We start from the raw sequence: 14,084 nt of genomic DNA, 5'->3' as shown, positions 1-14,084 counted from the left end.
AAGTTTTGGCCATAGATTCATGAAAAATATATTAATTCTATAAATGGAGTCAGTAAATATATCAACAGTACCCCCAAACTTGTTTCCCAGATTATGAATCCTATTGGTTTGAGAGTGTGACTGATAGTTGATTGTGTATGTATTGCAGAAAAATATTACATTTTGTCTCGTGTTCCTAGTCGGTACGTGGAATTTAATAGTGGCGACGATGACTGTGATACAACCAGGTCTGACATGTTATTAGATGCAATTGATTCATAAAACTGACGTAATTAATGTATTCAATTAGAATATATTATTTTAGTGGAAGAAAGCATATTATATTGTTACAAAATTGAATGTATTACATGATGTTTAACTTTCAATTCAGTATCCATTTAATTTGCATGTCTAAGTTCTGGGGTCTACGTTCCGCAGCCTCCGTCGAAAAGTTGTTGACTGTTTAAGCTACCGTAGAGGAATAGAACACTACCTATTAAATACAATGCCATTGTCATACCAGTTGTCACGTATGGTGCGAAGTCATGGACAATTATTTTAAAACAGAAAGTTACTTCTGGTATTAAAATCGTCCTTATAATGATCCTAGCCCGATACAAGGTATAGGCAGCGGAACGTGGAGATAATTAAATTAAAATTTGAAATAATTTAAAATTATTTCATTTGACAAAGAACATTTTTGGACCCAAAATTTAGAGACAAATGTATTTCAAAAATAAAGTTTTTTTTTATTGAATGTGAAAGCAAGATAAAACGAAATTAATACATAGATACAAACAAGTTTAAATAAAATGTTTTAATTACCTGCTTCTATGGAAACAACCAAGGAGTTAGTTTTCCTTGAAAAACTATAAATATCACAGGTAAATATATAAATTCTTCAAGCCCCACCGCACAATCAGTAAACACTACTAACTGACTTGAAATTTCAAAATGAAGAATGTTTGAAATGGCTTATCTTATCGTCAGAACATAATAAAAATAATACATTTACCAACAGATAATGATCGGTTGACGCATTGTGGGAAAGCTGTAACAGGTAAACGCGTTTGTTGGGCAAATATCGCCAATTTACATGTAGATTAAACTACACAGTACCTAATGATAACTGACTGATAACTCAATAACATAACACCTGTCAAATAATGCATTATTCAATTGCGATTAATTGACCTACATAAAGTCTTAATATTTGTGGAGCATCCATCAAAAACAGGATTATAATATTACTAATAATGTTTGTTTATTTCAGCTGAACACAGCGGTGAGTGCAATACTCTGTCATATAAAAACGTACATCTAAATAAATTACATGATATAAATTTGAAAATAAAACCTATTTAGCACTTGATGCCACGGTGGCTTGAGGGAAATTCTCCATCATTGGTGTAGGTGCGCGACCTGCTACTGGGCGACGGCCTGGACAAGAGTGTTTTCCGATCTCGGTTGTAACAAGTAGCAAGGATGGGAGAAAGGTAACCACCGAAACGATTCTATTTAATAAACTTGCGGGACGAAGGAGTATTGGGAGATCAAGTATATCTACACAGGAGGCACCGATGGGAAATAAGTTTTTTTTTTCTAACAAAAAACATTTGGCATAATACATATATATATATTTAGAGAATAGATACCCGCGAAGCTGCCACATGGCTGCAGGTTCGTCAAAATATTGTTCGGGTACTGACTAAAAATAAAAATCGAGAGCATTTTTCGACATTACTTTTGCCCCACCTTGTTTAAAAAAGCAAAAACAAAAGCAGACTTTGACTCCCGCAAGATAAAATCTTTGTTTCGATGATTGTATATGAAATATACAATCTATAGATAATCAATGATTACGGAAAAGGAGATGTTCGTAGGAGCTGCTTATTAAATACGTCAAGCAATAAGGAGAGAGGGAAGTACACTTTATCTCTAAATATATTGTGTAAGATAAAGGGGAGGGGGATCGGCATGTGACCTACCTCATGAACTAAAACTTTCACACAATACAAAAATGTGTATATTCTTAGTATGCCTTACGAGTATATCACAACGAATATTGGTAATATGCATAAAAATCGCTTGGCATACGGAATTTAGAAACGCTCGTTTTGGAGCGCAAGTGGTTTTTATTTATTTTGTAAACAATTTTTTAAGAAAGAAAATGTTAACCAAGGGAAACTGTCACAGATAATCTTAGCCATAATATTGTATACATATAGCCATAATTATATTAATTATACTCAAGGGAAACCATAGAAAAAGATTCAATTTATTAAAAGCATATTTTTTGCTGATCATAATGTAAACTGATTCGTAGTAAAAATTAATCAAAATGGTTATTTAGCATTAACCGTTTGGGTGCCAATCGTTGATTTTCGTCGATTCGTGTTTTAACGAAGATTGCCGATCGTCGATTTCCGTCGATTGCGTCAGTCGTGTTCTGATTCGCGCGTACGTCTGTGCGTAAAATTCTCATTTTTTCGAAACGCCTGGACTTCGGGATCCTCCTCCGCGTGATTCTAAACCAATATTCTTTAATAAAACACTGAAAAAATCATCGAAATCCTTGAAAATTCAAAGAATTTATGGGGTTTTAAAAAAATATATAGTTTCATAAAAAATAATGTTTTTTTGGTGGCATTTTACAAGAAACTGTATGAATTTTTTTGGCACTCAAACGGTTAAGATTTGCCTTAAAATCTTTTAATTTTCTACTAATATCAGCAGTAGGAATGAGGGTTCGATGCAGCTCGTAATTTGAGAAGTAGGTCTAAGCTAAATTTTATATAGTAAAGAGGGAGAAAGGTGATAAAAAATTGCACTAATTTGCATGACGTAATAAATACGTGGACGACCAAACCAAATATTCTAACATTGTCATTAAAAACAAAAACTGCGAGTCCGAACGGAAATATTAAAAATAAATAGGCACCTAATAATAATTTAACTTTCGAGGTTTTTCCTGCCATCACTACAGTGCATTACACATTACATGAATAAACATTTCATAAAATAATATTCAATGTTACTCCTCGAATAATGTAATGTAAAAAATGTACCTAACTAGAATCCCATTATTATAATTCATATCATGCATCACGCATCATTGTCCGCGGTATGAAGGACGTTCCGCATGTATTCCACATACATGAAAGCGACCTCAACGATTATGACAGTATGGTCCGTGCAGTACGATTTTTAGAATAAGTTTTAAAATCTATGTCATCGTGAGAGCATATACTCCGTGACGAAAATATATGTTTCATAATTTACTGTACGTGGCAGTCAGATTTTGACGGATGAAAATTGAAGTGGAACTTCTTTTTAAAAATTAAATAAATAAAAGATTGAAAAGTTTTTTCACAATACCGCTTTGCTTTCAGAGCAAAAATCAATAATATAAGATATAGTACACAATAATTAATACAGTAATTTTCCTCGATATAAATGTCGTCATTTCATAGTGAAAATTAATAAGACTATGCAAAAATTAACCCGTAAATAACGAAGTTTTTATACTATAGTAAATCTATTATCAAATGTCTATTAAAGAAATAAAAAATAAAATAAAAATTGGTTGACTGAGGATTGATCCTATCTACCCAGGAACTGGGGTCGACAACTCACCGAGACAAATAAACTGAAAAGACCGACATTTATTTCGTATATTAACTGCTGTAATGTCATTCGTATTCATATGTACGCGATTGCCACCATTGTTGATAGAATGTATTGTCATCGACAACGCGAATATCTGCCGAGTTTCAGCTCGATCGGATGTAGGGAAGTGGGTAAATTTCCAGTTCCAACATCAGCATTAATTAATTTATTCTCGAAAACATACCTAAGTGAAATTCAAATACATAGATGTATTTAAAAGTAAGATATTCAATGTATATTTATGTTATAATAGCTGTACCCCGCCACGCTTTGCTGTGGCTCAGTCTGTATGTGAAAAGAAACAATAGCGCGTGTTGCTTTTACCTCCAACAGATGGCGCTGTTTTTCAAAAAAGCATAATTTTATCTGTCACAGGTGATATCATATGATTTATGATTTTGAACAAACGAACATTTACATTTATATTTATATAGATAGATGGATGGAAGATAGAAGATTACAGAGCATTGTTTTCGCAATACTTAATAAATTCAATTAAAGGCATTTCGTGTGCGCTGAGCTGCTTTTCCAAATTTTAGGATTAAATTTGACAAAAAGGTGATTAATTACCGCTTAAATTTTTATTTACATCCGCGGTACTAAATTTTAAAAGGGCAAATGATTTGAAAGCATTTCGAGATTTTAGGTTATTGACAGATTGATTGATGGATTGATTTGTAATATCAATTATGTTGCAAAAAATCTATGCTTGACGGCTACCGTGGTCGAGGGTTCGAATCCCGGCGTGCGAAAGTTAGTTTTATTTGTAGAATTTCTGTTATTTCATAATTTATTAATTTAAAAATAATATTACATGTAAAATAATAAGTATACTTGAGGCATGTTCCACAGCACGGAAGATACACCCATTATCGTCCTGGTGTAAGGACCACCATTCAGAATTGAAAAGTTGCTTGAAATGGCTTTAGTCATGTTTGGTGACCAGATCTGAATAGCCAGCTATTCCTCCACCTTCCTCTTCCCCATCTCCTTCCCTTTCCAACTACCTTCAGCCTCACAACATACCCCAATTAAGGATGCCAGTATCTCACTGGATCCATACGGTTGGGAGCAGATGGGAATTTTTAGAAAGTAACAAATAGCTATTATGTACCCTAAATATTTTCATTAATTACTTTGGACACTAATACAGCTTTTAAAAAAATGACATACTCCATAAGCTTTTATAAGGATATAATTTCTGATTCGTAAAAATTCTAAATCGGTATGGCCCGGTATATCAGTGGATTTTAAGCTAGGCTTGTTTAGAATGTCGAGCTTAGCACGGCTTGGAATCTGTATATAGGTCGGAATCATCAGCAATATTAAACGTATTGTCTATGATTTTAATAGAGAGACGTGTTGATTTTGATTTTTGAGATGATTTTGTTCCCACTTCAATCAGCATGGTGCTGTATGCGAGGATACTAATTATAAATAGCATTTGTTTTGCTGGAATCAATGCACTATTCGTGAAATCATGACAAACAAACCGCTGAAAACACTGTCCTGACGTTAAAAAAATTCTCTTCTAATACCTTACCTTTAATTATTTTAGATTGATTATTAATTAATAATGTCAACATCCCTCATCGCTCGATGAAAATAACAGTACGTATTGATAAAAATATGCAATTTACGTATTTTTCGATGAGATGTGACGTAATTACTCACGTAAATGTCATATTTTGGCGTTTAAAAAGGTGTTTAAAAAGGGAACTATTCTGCGGCTTATAAGGTCTTAAGCGGCCGATTTAGCCTGCTTGAATTTGATCGAGGAATGTCGCACATAGCGAGGATACAGACTGACTGATATACCGGGCCTATAAGGAATAAATCCGGCAATCAACAATACTGACTATAATATATACAGTCGTCTACATTCAATTTGTTCACGATTAGAGAAAATTTGCACTATGCATCTCGTAAAAAAAGAAAGAAGATATTTGAAGAATTTATACATATTTCTTTTGTATTCAGGTAGAATAGCACGTCAATCACGATACGACTTATACGTAGATCATAACAGGTAATTTGAGGGTTTTGTGATACTGATAAAACTAGATTGTCATTCAGCCACTCAGTGTTTAAGTCATTTGACATGTTCACACAGATACGGTGAAATACTTGACACTTCATTTAAATTACTCTAGGTGAATCGTTGGGCTATGACGCGCATAATGCTATCCATTATCTATAGAAGATAGTTCCTGGAAATCATTCGAAACGAAACGAGATAATGATAAACAAATCATTTATAAAATGTATGGGAAAAAACAGATGTCAAAGAAATGTAAACGACGAAAAATTAAAAGAACTGCTAAACAATATATGTACACAAAACCAGGGAGGAATAATTACAGGAACTGCAGAACGTTCGACCGGTCGGTGGTTGAGTTTACATCGCGTTTGGGTTCCACCCTGGCGTAGTGTGTCCAATTGATCGGCTGGCTAAGTCCTCCATCACAACCCGAGCAACCTTCTACGCTTACTGTGGTGGTAGTAGGAGATTTTCAAATATTTTCAGATCATTCGTAGCCCTGGAATGTTTGTCTTTCTTTGAAAAAAAATAAAGAACACTGCAGGTTATCCACCGCTTACCCGCCCTGGTATAAGTAACAGATGGTTACTCCTTCAGGGCTCTCACTAGGACTCTAATTTTTTTTTGGTTAAACGACTCTACATTTATTATAAAAATAATCTAGACACCCAATGTCCCTGCATAGTGACATTGGGGGTCTAGATTCATCAGTCGTTTTTTTCTTTCTCGTATCGTCGGTTTTTCATAGATATTCTCAGAAACAACTTTCGGTTATATCCTTCGTTTATACTCGTGCGCCGTTTCTTGTTCCAACGTTCAAAAGAAAGGACAATATAATACACATGGAAAATCAATGCCATTGACGTTTAAACACCGAAAGAGCTGTCACAATCTATACAGGGTGTATCGGCACGTACCCGACAAACTTTAACCAGCTATTCCTTAGCATATTTGGAGTAAAAAATCTTATGTGCACTTTGCTGTCCGGTAACGTTTTTTTTTTATAAAAAATTTATTATTCATATTTTCACCACATGTCACCACTGTTTTATCCTTTGTCAAAGTTTGAAAACCCATCTGGCAATATTTTATTCGAATTCCGTTGAATAATGAACGTGTGGACCTATATTGGCACACTTTTACAATCACAACGAAATGGCACGGCACCATTCGTCTCATTTTTAACTATTATTATTTACTGTGTGCGAAAGAGCGAAGACGCTTTTCGACATACTTGCTTATAACAGCTGTTGAATACGAAAAGCAATCCCAATGACAGTGATGTAGTGTGGAAATTTTTAATTTTTTTGTTTTTAATTGAAAAAAAATGCTACCGGACAGCAAAGTGCCCATAACATTTTTTACTCCAAATGTGCTAAGGAATAGCTGGTTTAAGTTTGTCGGGTTAGTGCCGATACACTCTGTATACATAAAACCAGGGAGGAATAATTACAGGAACTGCAGAACGTTCGACCGGTCGGTAGTTGAGTTTACGTATCGTTTGGGTCCCACCCTGGCGTAGTGTGTCCAATTGATCGGCTGGCTAAGTCCTCCATCACAACCCGAGCGACCTTTTACGCTTACTGTGGTGGTAGTAGGAGATTTTCAAATATTTTCAGATCATTTGTAGCCCTGGAATGTTTGTCTTTCTTTGAAAAAAATAAAGAACACTGCATTTTTGTTGTTTGTTTTTGGGGTGTTATGCCGTGTTGCGCTAACTCCTTCTTTAGCCGAAGTTTCGGACAGCGTTGCAGTGTCCATCATCAGGGCAGATCCGGTAGATCCGAAGATGTGTAAATTTTGGTTGTCGAGTTTGTGCTTATTTATTTGTGGCCTGGGCCCGTCCACTGAACAGAAGAACAAGAACACTGCAGGTTATCCACCGCTTACCCGCCCTGGTATAAGTAACAGATGGTTACTCCTTCAGGGCTCTCACTAGGACTCTAATTTTTTTTTGGTTAAACGACTCTACATTTATTATAAAAATAATCTAGACACCCAATGTCCCTGCATAGTGACATTGGGGGTCTAGATTCATCAGTCGTTTTTTTCTTTCCCGTATCGTCAGTTTTTCATAGATATTCTCAGAAACAACTTTCGGTTATATCCTTCGTTTATACTCGTGCGCCGTTTCTTGTTCCAACGTTCAAAAGAAAGAACAATATAATACACATGGAAAATCAATGCCATTGACGTTTAAACACCGAAAGAGCTGTCACAATCTATACAGGGTGTATCGGCACGTACCCGACAAACTTTAACCAGCTATTCCTTAGCATATTTGGAGTAAAAAATCTTTTGTGCACTTTGCTGTCCGGTAACGTTTTTTTTTAATAAAAAAATTATTATTCATATTTTCACCACATGTCACCACTGTTTTATCCTTTTCAAAGTTTGAACACCCATCGGGCAATATTTTATTCGAATTCCGTTGAATAATGTACGTGTGTACCTATATTGGCGCGCTTTTACAATCACAACGAAATGGCACGGCACCATTCGTCTCATTTTTGACTATTATTATTTAGTGTGTGCGAAAGAGCGAAGACGCTTTTCGACATACTTGCTTATAACAGCTGTTGAACACGAAACGCAATGCCAATGACAGTGATGTAGTGTGAAATTTTTTTTGTTTGTTTTTAATTGAAAAAAAAATGCTACCGGACAGCAAAGTGCCCATAACATTTTTTACTCCAAATTTGCTAAGGAATAGCTGGTTAAAGTTTGTCGGGTTAGTGCCGATACACCCTGTATACATATAATACAAAATTGAATGTTTCTCTGTTCGTCCCCTACAGAATCATAAACTACTGGACCGATTTCGCTGAAAATTTCAAAGTTTGTTCTTATTAGTGTCAGGAGTGGCTTGAATGGTTGAATAAGTCGGGGACGCCCGAAGAAGACTTAACGCATTATCTCTGAATTGGAATGCGAAACGGAGTCGAATCAAAGACGATATAAGGTAGTTTTTTTAACAGTAACAATGTGGATTTATGGATGGCTTCATACAATCGACTACTAAAGAAACTGGTGTGGGCTCAAAGCCGTGGTTCAGTCGACAATGCTCCGAAGCAGTTCGACGAAAAAACGCGGCTTACCGAGCCTACAACACATCTCGAACGCCCGAAAGCAGATTAGCATACAACAAATCGGCAAAGGAATGCAAGAGAATCATTAATAGGTCAAAATTCGAACACGACCTGCAGATCAGCAAAAAGCTGGCTGCCTGCCCGCATGGCAGCAGAGCATTCTGGTCGCTTGCGGGCTCAATAGGTCGAAATTTTTGCAAACCCAGTTTGCCACCTCTTACCAGACTTGACGGCTCACTAGCAAACACCGCCACCGAAAAGGCTAACTTATTAGGGAAAATGTTTGCGGAAAACTCGACCCTCGACGACGGGGGTGCTGTTCCGCCGTCGGTTCCTCACTGCGGCTTCTATATGAAAAAGCTGAGGATCCGGCATCGGGATGTACTCCACGTCATACGGGGGCTCGATGTTAACAAAGCTAGTGGACCTGATGGAATACCTGCCCTGGTATTGCAGAGGTGTGCTGCGGAAATAGTTCCGGTTTTGACAAAGCTCTTCAAAATGTCCCTGAAGTGTGGCACTGTGCCCTCTGGTTGGAAAAAAGCGGTAATTCACCCTATTCCCAAGAAAGGTGACCGCTCCAACCCGGCCAACTACCGCCCCATAGCGATCACATCAGTTCTGTCCAAAGTGATGGAACGTGTGATCAACGACAAACTGCTCACATACCTCGAGAAGAACAAAATTATCAACGACCGTCAATACGGATTCCGGCGGAACCGCTCGTGCGGTGATCTTCTCGCGTATGTGACGCATGTTTGGGGGCGGTGCCTGGAACGTCACGGTGAGACCCAAACGGTCGCACTAGACATATCCAAGGCCTTTGACCGGGTCTGGCACCGAGGACTTGTCAACAAATTGCATTCTTACGGACTTCCCGCATCCCTGTGTACGTGGATTGCTAACTTTTTAAGGGATAGGTCGATTCAGGCGGTTGCTGACGGTTTCACCTCTTCCTCGCACTCCATAAATGCTGGCGTCCCACAGGGATCGGTTCTGTCTCCGACTTTGTTTTTGTTGCACATCAATGACCTTTTGACATGTGCACCGATTCATTGTTACGCGGATGACAGTACAGTTCATGATAGCTTTTTGTTTGATAAGCCCCCAAAGGGCACACAAACTCCAACGGCTCAGAGGGCTTTGAAGCAGAGAATGGACGGTTATCTCGAGAGTATTTCCTCCTGGGGTAAAAATAATCTCGTCGAATTTAATGTTTCAAAGACCCAATCCTGTCTGATTACGTCTAAAAGGGATCCAAATGATAATCTAGTCTCCTTCAACGGAAGCAATCTTCCGAACAGGCCTTCCATTGATATGCTTGGTGTAACTATAAGTGACCAGCTCAGGTACGGGGGCTCCATCGAAGCCAGAGTAAAGTTGGCCTCTCAGAAGCTGGGCGTACTGTACAGGGCCCGCAGATACTTTAATAGTACACAACTGCTCACCCTGTACAAATCGCAAGTGCGCCCTACGGTCGAATTTGGCAGCCATCTCTGGTCTGGAGCCCCTAAATACCTGAAAAAAACCCTTGACTCTGTGCAGAAACGGGCGGTCCGTTTGATAGATTCCCCAATCTTAACAAACGGACTGCAATCTTTAGAGCACAGGCGTCAGGTAGGTATGCTGTCCTTGTTCTATCGGTATTACAATGGAATATGCTCTGAGGAACTAGCGTCATTGATCCCTTCGGCACCGGTGCGTAGTCGGGATACACGCCAAACGCGCGCCCAACATTTGTACACAGTTGACACTTGTCACATGAGAACGGGTCGCTTCTACGATTCGTTCTTAAGTTCAACAGCTCGGCTGTGGAACGAACTGCCGGCCTCTGTGTTTCCTCCCTCCTACAACATGGGACTCTTCAAGACCCATGTTCACTCCTTCCTCTCCACAAAAAGACCCTCCACACAGCATCCCCAAAGATGACATAGGCCCTGAGGGAAATTATTTTCTTCAGGGCCTCCTGTGTGGAGTAAATATAAAAAATAAAAAAATTTAACAATACAACATAAAGTGCATTAGAGAATAAAGTGCAGAGAAGTGGAGAACGCCCGTAAACTGTTTTAATTCTTTATAATACTATAATTTTCATCTTAAAAATACACCCTGTTTTCAGGTACACTATAATTCACAACAACAACAACAAGCTAGTAATAAAATAAATATAAAAAAAAAACAATATTAAATAATCTATTTTACGTTATAAAAAAAATTGAATTCTAAAAAAAAACAATAATACTTTATATGAAGTAATACTAACAGGTTTCACAGCTGTCAGATAAATAAGAATAATAAAAGTTATAAACTGCTTACTAACTCACTAAAAATACGATTTTTATGAACAAGTACCAAATGCAATCAGATTTGAGAAATATGAAAAAAAATGCTTAATAATATTATCAAACTAAGCATTTATTTTTCTTGGTTGAGCAATACCAAAGAGTTATAAAACTCATTATACTAGACACGACCAATGAAGTTTTATTATTTTGGAACATAATACGAGAGTATTGTAGGGTAAATTATAGGGAGTTTACATCTCCCGAAAGTAATAACAACATTACTTTTACCCACAGTTATGTGAGACTGGTATCACTGTAAACCTGCGCGCGATTTCATTCTCTCTCCAGTGGTCTAGCCGCCGTTTTAGCCCTAAATCTCCTCTAACGTACGCGATCTGTTTTGTTCATAAAATTATTGTAACGTGAGTTTTTTTTAAATAAAAACTAAATTGAAAATATTCGAATTCTCATTTTTATACACCGAGAGTAATCACGCAACCTTGGATTCTGCGGATCGGAGAACCACAGAATCATTTAGCCAACAACACATTAAAATTGGCGATAATTACAATCCTCCAAAGCATAAACAGATTTTCAAAATCAAAGTGAAATAGATTTTTATTACAATATTTAAATTTGTCATAAAATAGCTTTCATCCCGTTTATCATAGCTACAAGGACAGATGCTAAACCGTTGCCATATCCTACTAATTAGTCACGCACGATTGAACAGCACCATACACGTATATATTACCCAACGATCATGATAGTCTGATTACTGAGCGAATCTTGGCACACAGAGAACTAGATGATAAAGAATAATACCTGGAAACAGAGGTACAAACATGGGGCCTTGGTACGAATGTTATCAGGTTCGGTCATTTCACAACAATCATAACAACAACTAGGCAATGAATGTCCTAGAATCTAGATCAGTCTTTCTCAAAGTAGGCGATAACGTCCCCTTGTGGGCGCTGGAGGCTTTCAGGGGGGCAGTAGAAGGCTCAAAGAAAATTAGGGGGCGTTAAGTAAATCTAGATGGGCGACGGCAGACAAATTCTATCTATAAAAATCTGACGGAATCTAGCTGATTTAAATAATAATAGTTTTATTTACTTCTTTATAACCGTATGAATTAAGTACGAGTTTTATGTCCCCTTATTGAAACATTATTTGATCTCTTAACTATCCCGCAGCCAAGTGGGGGAGTGGGTAGTCCCCAAAATTACTATCCTCCTTATATTAGCTTAAATACTTTACATATCATTTTAATACATAAGTTACCATTAATAATCGACTGAATAATTGAGATTTCTATGGTTTAAAAGCCCATAAGACAGAAAAATGCATGGGGTCGTCGGAAGACCCATTTGGTTACAGACGTTTTGTTTGGCATCTTGGCCTGTAAAGAGTTAAATAGGATAAGGATCACACCCTATTTATCCTATCCATTAGCATGCTTAAAAATTATATTCGCATTAACTGTTTTTAAAATACGCAACACGTGGTAATGTAAAAAGGTAAGTTAAAAATATGGAGGGCAGTTGTTTTTTTATCTCAGGCGGTGGTCGAAGTAAGTTTGAGAACCTATGGTCTAGATCAAGGCTGCTCAACCTTTTTAACAGTTGGGCGAAATTGACGATTTTGAATCATTGGCGGGCCACTGAATACCTGGCGGTTCCTATTTCCATGGGGGGGGGGGTTGTTAGAGAATTTCTATAAAACAATGAGTGTGCTCCCCACAAAATATTTGAAATCCATGGGGGGGGGGGGTTGTTACGGAACTTCGCTGAGAAAAAACTCCGCGCACCCTAAAACATCATATGTGATTCCCCACAACAATTTTTCGAATTCCATGGAGGGGGGGGGGGGGGTGGCTACAAGATTCAATTTCGGACGCATGAAATATTATATCAAAAACCAGTGTATTTTTGTTTAAAAAGTCACTTATAATTCGTTCGCGGGCCACAATGTGGCCCGCGGGCCTGGGGTTGGGCAGCCTTGGTCTAGATTATATTAAGATATCTGAAGAAAACTATAATACTACGATAAGGAAAATAGATGTATCAGTAAAGGTTGCCACTCACTGGCCAAGCACAATTTGTAAGGAAGTGTGAGTAGGTACTTACATAAATAGCCGTTGAAAATAAATAATAATAATATAATGGCGGACACTTTTAAAATTATCCAATGAAAAGTGGAGTAAAACGATAAGGACAACAACAAAAGGGATAGTTTATGCAGGGTGAACAATGTTTTTAATTTGTTTGGGAGGCGGGTGTGGGTACCGCCGCCCCCGCAAACCATTTAATAGATAAACAACACCTCTACCATAGGTTACCCTAAGTGGTTCGCTAAGTCTGGTGACTTAGCAGAGTTGCCCGGTTCATGGGGTGAGGTTTATCCGGGTCTTGGCGGTGGATGTGTAATGTGTATGGCCACCAAGTTCATGGCAAGCCAGATGGGGAGAGCCTGGTTGAAGGAGACCTTTTGATCTCTCCAATAGTACTCTCTCGGAACATCGTCTTGCACCGCAGTGGGAGGGATGGATTCACAGATTCCTACCCACCCCTTGTACCGTTTTTCTACCCAGAAATTCCCATCCTTCCTTTCCTAAAAAGACCCTCCACGCCGCAATCCCAAAAGATGACAACATAATAAAAGCAAAAATATATAAATAAAAAAATATTATTACTGGCGGAAATTAGATGAAATAATCTGATGAAAAGGGCCTAGATAATAATTAACAACCAACAACTGAGGTGTCTATAATAGGTTAAGTTTACGGGGGCGAACATGTGTAGCCATTGCTAATAATATTATACTGGCGGACATTATTAAATATAGGTATCTGGTGAAAAGGGGCGTAAGACGATGAGGATAAAAACGCGACTGCAGGCCTTTAACGAATGAATTGACATGATTCCTAACAAAGTATCAGTTAAAAGTGTTTAATGAGGACGGCGGAACACGTGTTCATACAAATATTGATATTGACATTCTGAATTGTCGCATTCCGTC

General features: G+C 37.6%; 1 protein-coding gene across 3 annotated transcripts in view; it reads right to left on the bottom strand.

Annotated features, from left to right (window-relative positions):
* Vha100-2 (V-type ATPase subunit a family protein Vha100-2) overlaps window positions 1-14,084 on the bottom strand; it is a 94,499-nt gene that overhangs the window by 34,342 nt on the left and 46,073 nt on the right. The window contains exon 1 of one of the 3 annotated variants that reach the window (XM_089632333.1): window positions 805-917. The exons of the other annotated variants lie outside the window; for them this stretch is intronic. The gene's annotated coding sequence lies outside the window, so the exon portion shown is untranslated. Of the gene's footprint in view, window positions 1-804; window positions 918-14,084 lie in introns of those variants that run through there. 3 annotated transcript variants of the gene reach the window in all.

The sequence above is a fragment of the Hesperophylax consimilis genome, chromosome 6 (genome assembly GCF_061612785.1).
Source record: "Hesperophylax consimilis isolate HC1 chromosome 6, BYU_Hcon_1.0, whole genome shotgun sequence".
Classification (NCBI taxonomy): Eukaryota; Metazoa; Arthropoda; class Insecta; order Trichoptera; family Limnephilidae; genus Hesperophylax; species Hesperophylax consimilis.
The sequence above is the reverse complement of the archived record's forward strand: the minus strand, read 5'-3'. Positions and strand labels throughout refer to the sequence as shown.